Source organism: Cricetulus griseus, chromosome 7 (genome assembly GCF_003668045.3).
Source record: "Cricetulus griseus strain 17A/GY chromosome 7, alternate assembly CriGri-PICRH-1.0, whole genome shotgun sequence".
NCBI classification, from domain to species: Eukaryota; Metazoa; Chordata; class Mammalia; order Rodentia; family Cricetidae; genus Cricetulus; species Cricetulus griseus.
Genome location: NC_048600.1, coordinates 72,292,589 through 72,298,762, shown reverse-complemented (window position 1 = coordinate 72,298,762; position 6,174 = coordinate 72,292,589).

The window sequence follows — 6,174 nt, the reverse complement described above, 5'->3', positions numbered from 1 at the left end:
ATGGCTGATTGGGGCTTGTCAAGCAGCATGTTGGTAAGTAATCCCCTGCCTTGGGCACAGCAGAGGAAAAGGCATGAGCCAAGGAATAAAAGGCAGGGCACACTCCCTGTCCTGAACATCACTAGAAGTGGGGAGAAAGTCAGGTTATCTTTTACCAAACGCATCCCAAAGCACCTCTTCATCAAACAGTGTTCCAAAGTAAACATGTGACTATCTATCTAAAGCAAGTTATGGGAGGAAATAGGATTATAAAGAACCCTAAGTCTGCTCAGAACGCGATGCCAAAGAGTATGTGGCGAACTCAGCTTCCAGAGCACTTTTGACTTCTGTCATTGAATGGGAGAGGTTGGGATCTGAAGCAGTCACCTACTCCTTGAACTCATGCCCATCATTCTTCATCACACATAGACTCCCTGTTTTCACAGCCCAGTAAAAATGGGCGCCAGTTTCTCAGATAAGGTAAATGACTTGTCAATGTTGCCCAGCTTCTCACTGGTGGTTCCATATTCCACATTTTCACCAGGCTTATGTGGGGGAGGGGTAGAGTCGGAAGACCAAGATCTTGCCTAGAGGCCTGGCACTTGCTTCAAAAAGTGAGGACAGGGGGCTGGAGAGATGGCTCAGCGGTTAAGAGCACTGACTGTTCTTCCAGAGGTCCTGAGTTCAATTCCCAGCAACCACATGGTGGCTCACAACCACCTTGAATGAGATCTGGTGCACTCTGCTGGCATGCAGGCACAAGACTGTATACATAATAAATAAATAAAATCTTTAAAAAAAAAAGAGAGAGAGAGAAAAGAAGAGAAAAGTGAGGACAGAAGAGGCCGTAGCTCACAGACATGCTCAGATGAACTGAGGTCACTGCTGAGGCTTGTGTAAGGGCTTTAGTCGTATAATGGCTTTTTTCACAAACCCTGAGGAAGTTTAATTGTGATTGATGGCAGGCAAAGCAGGGGCAGCAGGCAGAGGCCAGAGGAAAGGCAGGATGCAAGGGCAGCAGGCAGAGGCCAGAGGAAAGGCAGGATGCCAGCTGGCCAGGCTTTGAGTAACTCAGGCACACACTTTCCAGGGGACTTTGAGTAGAGTCCATTCCAGAGGATATAGACTGTGGAGTCAGGAGATGACTCTTAAATATTTGTCATCTTCTACCTTTGTGAAATCTCTCCACAGGTTGATGTACCCTTCCCAGTGCTGTGTGGGGCCGCAGGCTTCCCACTGGGCAGTAGTGACTCAGTGTGGTTACATGTGTTTCTTGTAGGTGTTCCTGTGCTGTGTATTCATGTAATGGGTACATAACTGACTATGAAGAAGGAGCAGTTGAATGGGTCCTGAGACAGAAGTAGAACTTCAGTGCCAGCGAGATGGCTCAGGGAGTTACGGCACTTGCCACCAAGCCAGGATCCACATGGTGGAAGGACAGAACTGAATCCCAAAAGTTGACCTCTGACTTCCACAGTGTACCATCCCTCCCCTCACTACCTCACAAGTAAATGTCATTTCAAAAGAAACTGATCCTGATACAAAGGCCAGTGCCCAAGGGGCTGCCACGATTGCACTTTTCTCTTAGAGTGTCTTAGTCAGGGTTTCTATTGCTGCGATGAAACACCGTGACCAAAAAGCAAGTTGGGGAGGAAAGGACTTATTTGGCTTACATGTCCACATTGCTATTCATCACCAAAGGAAGTCAGGACAGAAACTCAAACAGGGCAGAATCCTTGAGGCAGGAGCTGATGCAGAGGCCATGGAGGGGTGCTGCTTACTGACTTACTCATCATGGCTTGCTCAGCCTACTTTCCTATAGAACCCAGGACCATCAGCCCAGGGATGGCTCCACCCACAATGGGCTGGACCCTTCCACATTGATCACTAATTGATAAAATGCACTAATTGATAAAATGCCTCATATGGAGGCATTTCCTCAACTGGGGCTCCTTCCTCTCTGATGACTCTACTTTGTGTCAAGTTGACACACAAAACCAGCTAGTACATAGAGGCTCAGTTCTGAAGTTCTACTTAATCATTTTCTTGATGGTTTCACTGTGGATCTATATTTCCAGAGTTCACCATGAATCTGTGTTTACAGAGACTATGATTCTGGTTTTGTTTAATGTTTTGGTCCTTTTAAAAGGCATGAGGTTGTTTGATGTTGTTTGTTTGTTTGTTTGTTTGAACTCATTGTGTAGCCCTAGCTAGCCTTGAACTCATGATGATCCTCCTGTCTCAGCCTCCCAAGTACTGGGATTACATCATTTCCAACCATAGTGTATTTTTGGAATCATTAGTGACTTGTGTGGCTGAGGTTCGTTCCTTTCCTATTGCATCCATTACATCCATTCTGTACGCCATTAGAACTACATCTGGCTTCCTGTTCCTGCCCTGAGCATTCTTGAGCATAGAGCAGTACTCCCTCTAGGACAGGAGTCTCTGAAGGTGTGATAAGGGAGAGACGCTCAGGGTCTGCGCAGCTGTCGTTTGGGGTGCTACTGCCATCTAGTGTCAAGTGCAGGATATCCTGGGCATCCTGACAACTTCGTGGCTCCCACAACTGTGAGACCCGCCCCAAATACACACAAAGAATTGTTTAGTTCCTATGTCAGGTAGGGAAACCCTGCCTTAAATATGTGGAATGGCTTTTGGTTCGATCGGGTGTTCGATGTCCAGCTTGCACGGCCAGCGTAATTCATTATTCAATGGCCTTGCAGCCTCTTGCCTCATGCTTATCTTCTCATTATCCGCTTCCGGCCCTGGTCATGCTGGCCTTTAGTGTTAGTTTTTTTGTTTTTTCCCAGATTTTGTACCTCTAAAATAATATCTTGTGGTTTTAATTTTCATTTCCTGAGTAGTGGAGATTAAATGTGTTTCCACATTTTTTTGTTTCTTTTGTCCCCATAAATCGTTTTGTCCATATTCCTATTGTTTTTTCTTGATAGTTGCTGGGATTTCCCACTCTGCATGTGTTAGATTCTTTATAAGACCAAAATATAAATCTTTTACATTTGCTACAGATAACTTCTATTTGTGACTGTCATATGATAAACAGGAAAGTTGTAGATTTATTTTTAAATTTACCATTATTACTATTTACTTTGCAGTACAGGGCTTTCATGCATGCTGAGTAAGCACTCTGCCACTGAGAGCTTTATCAGGATGTAAATATAATAGAATTTGCCAGTCGTTTTCTTCCTAGTTCCTCGGGAGTTGGGTCCCTCCCTGTTCAGTGTTAGAGTGAGGGCCTCAGTTGTCTCTGGCTGTTGGCGAGGGACAAGATTCAGGTTCTTGTCCCATGGGCTTTTCTTATGGGACAGTTTAGCTGTGGTATTGGGCTTCCCTCAAAGTGCTCAGTAGAGACAGAGGCAGTATAGCAGGCCCGTTTGTCTGGCCTCTTCGAAGAGTGGCATCTCACCACTGATTCAACAAAGTAGGTTATGCAGTCCCCCTTCTTACACCAGAGCATAGACACCAGGAGGGTGGGGCCATCATGGTATAGACACCAGGAAAGGGATGGGCACCAGGGCTGTCATAGAGGCTGCTTACTACATATTTGTAAGAAGGCCGAGGATGATTCATTTTTCTTAATTTTACATTCTTTAAAACACACACACAACTCCCTTATACTGGGTTCACTCATTTTTTACAAGTTGAAAATGTTTTCCAAGTGGCAGTCTTTTATTCCAGCACTCAGGAAGCAGAGACAGGGAAATCTCTGTGAGTTCCAACCAGCCTGGTCTACATTGTGAGTTCCAGGAAAGCCAGGCTTATATAGAGAGACTCTGTCTCAACAAAAACAAAGTTTAACAACATGACAGCACATATTTGTAATCCCAGCACTGGGAGGTAAAGGCAAAGAGATCAGAAGTTCAAGGTAACTCTCATTTACAAAGTGAGTTCAAGTTCAACCTTGGATTGCATGAGATCATGCCTCAAAAAAATACTCAAAAGTATTTTATTTGTAAAATACTTACAAATAAAAAGTTTAAAATTTAGGCTTCTTCATGATTTTTTTTTAAGTTTTTAAAGTGTGTGTGTGTGTGTGTGTGTGTGTTTGCCATGTGTGTGCAAGTGCTACAGAAACCAAAAGGGGGCATTGGCTTCCCAGGAGCTAGAGTTACAGGCAAGTGTGAGCCTCCTGGCATGGGTACTGGGAACCAAACTCAAGTCCTCTGGAGGAGCAGCAAGTGCTCTTAACTACTGAGTCCTCACAATTAGTTCGTGGTACATTTAGAATTTCATTGTCTAGTACATTAACCATATGTGGCTATTTAAATTAAAAATTCAGCAGTTTTAGCCATATTTCAAGTGCCCAGTAGAGACTTGTGGCCCATGGTTGCCAAATTGAGTAGTTCTAAGGCAGGACAGTTCCATCTTCACAGAAAAATCACAGATGATTTTGTGCCCCCATTCCAGGAAACACATTGAAATGTCTGGAGATTTTTTGTTATGTTGTTATTGTACTAGGAGTGGTATGTAACTGCCACTGCAAGTGTGTAGCAGTCAAAACAACTTTGTGGAGTCATTTTTCTCCTTTTATCTTCACATGCATTCCAGGGACCAAACTCACGTTGCCAGGCCTATGTAAGCCGTTACCTAGTGAGCTATCTTTAGCTTCTGGAATTTTATTCAGCAGTTAAGGAGGTTGAGGTGTTCTTTGAGTACATAGTGAGCAGAAACCTGGATGATGCACAGGGCCCACTCTGTCCCCACCTGTAGACAGTTTGTGTTGATACCCCCGGCTCCGAAATGAATACATGGTCTTCCTCACCATGGGGTCCTAATGTCACCATGGCCCCAGGCAGCACAGGCCACTCAGATTGACATGGCCCCATGGCAGTGTGGCTCTTGGACATCAACATGGTCCCAGGCAGTAGCCCAGACCCCTGGCACCAGCATGGCCTTCAATGGTATTAGGAGCCACAGACATCAACACAAACCCTGGCTAAGGTAAGCCCATGGCACTTTCAAATATTTCTTATCAAGAAGTTTGTTGTTAGCCAGGTGGTGATAGCCCACACCTTTAATCCTAGCACTTGGGAGGCAGAAGCATACCTGTCTCTTGTGAGTTTGAGGCCAGCCTGGTCTACAGAACAAGTTCTAGGACAGCCAGGAGAATGTGAAGTTCCCTGGTACTGGTTATAAACTATTTGATGTGGATCCTTAGGAAGAGCAATATATGCTCTAACCACTGAGCCATCTCTCCAGCCTTGAGATACAATTATTTGTAAATACCTAAAAAGTAAGTCATTTACTTTTGATTGATAAATAAGCAATAATTATTACACAAAATCTGAAGGTCTGTGGTATGGACCTAAGGGATACACACTTTCTAAACATCGCCTGATGTTGAGCAGATTTGGCCAAGGATGGAGTTCTTTTTTCTTTTGTTTTATTTTTTTATTTTTTTAAAGATTTTATTTATTTATTATGTATACAACATTCTGCTTCCATGTATATCTGCACACCAGAAGAGGGCATCAGATCTCATAACGGATGGGTGTGAGCCACTATGTGGTTGCTGGGAATTGAACTCAGGACCTCTGGAGGAGCAGTGAGTGCTCTTAACCTCTGAGCCATCTCTCCAGCCCCTGTTTTATTTTTTTAAATAGTCTCCATTCAGCCACTGCCTCCTCCTGCTCAGTAAGTCACCGGCCATAAGGAACCAGAGTAAACCATGATTAATTAAGCATGATTTTGGGGGGAAAGATTGTTGAGAGACAAGAGTGGGAAAATATCCAGCTGAAAATGGAATTATTTATATCAGCTTTCCCAAACGAATACCAGCGGAGCCCAGGAAGGTTCACGAAGAGTTCCTTCTGCAGGTTGCCAATACTTCCACTAGGGGGAGCCTCTCGCTTCCTCACCGTTTTCAGGCACAGGCTGGGCTGCATTTTTGTAGTTGTTTGTCCATAAGCTGCCAAGTGCCTTTGATGGGATCTACACAGCATTTCAACGTTGGGATCCCAGCGCCCCGAATACCTAAAGATTTATGAACAGATGAGGGAAAGGGGGAAAATAAAGTACCAGCTTTCCGAATTAAGATTCCTTCAGGAAATAGCATGCCAGTTGAAGAACCAGATACCTGAGAGAGCTGTGCTGGGACAAAAAGATACATCATCCAGCAGAAAAACCATCTACAGTGCGCATGTCCTGGCTTTTGTTTTATCTTTTTATTTTCCAAGC